Consider the following 1,045-nt stretch of genomic DNA (forward strand, 5'->3'; position numbering starts at 1 on the left):
ACCGCCAAAATGTCAATACTGCAACAGTGTACTTACGATCAGTCACATATTTGAGAAATGCCATTTTTATTCTGCGAACTTGAATAGATTGGGAGTAGGACCAAGTGTATCGGATGCTCTGAATAATGACCAGAAGAACGTGGAAATGGTCTTAGTTTTCTTAAAAAGGAATGGCCTTTTAAATTAGATTTAAACCAGAAAATGTGTTATACGTAATAAAAAATACCAACAGAAGTAATTATTTATTTTTTTTTTCGAAATTATTTAAAGTGAAATAGAATTATAGAAATAAAATATAAAGCACGAAACATGGGCGTTGATGACCTCAGGGTTTTACGCCCTTAAGCCCCAGACAACAACAACTAAATGTTAAAATACTTGGGGGAGTATTTACTTCTCCTAAACTTTTATTATGTCACTCGTATATAACTATCTATATCTTTTGAGAATTATTAGCCCCATCTAAATCATTAAATCATATGTATGTAAGTGTAATCACAACAAAATAATAATTTTTATAAATATATTTGTTACTAGAAAAATACTTTTTCGAAATAAGTTCTCATAAACCGTATTTTATAAATTTATCGGGATACGAGATATGCGAATATAAATTTAAATGAAACTGGCTAACAAAAGAATCACAACAAAAGGAATGCAGATTAAAACAAACATCAAAGATTAGCGTTTGGTTCTGACAGTGCAGGGCTGGTGAATGTTGAATGGGCCTTTTTTGAATGTATTTAGTCGTTTGATCAATATGAACAAACTCTCCTCTACTAATATAATGCCATTGATATTTACATAAAAATGTTTTAAGGCTGTAGGAATGAGTTTTTGTTTGGATCGTCCTCATTTTAGAAAGCATAGAGCAGTTTTAAAAAAATATTTTTGCGTTGGATTGGATGTTTATTGGGAAAATATTTAAGCTTTTCAGCTTCACGCAGCGACTCTTAGGAAATTAGAAAAAAACCTAATTTTTGGAAAATATTGAACGTAGATACCTATCTGGGTTCAATTGGAAGCATGTTGAATTCGTGATATA

This window comes from Halyomorpha halys, unplaced genomic scaffold, assembly GCF_000696795.3.
Source record: "Halyomorpha halys isolate HHAL.00 unplaced genomic scaffold, Hhal_1.1 Scaffold982.1, whole genome shotgun sequence".
In the NCBI taxonomy this organism is placed as follows: Eukaryota; Metazoa; Arthropoda; class Insecta; order Hemiptera; family Pentatomidae; genus Halyomorpha; species Halyomorpha halys.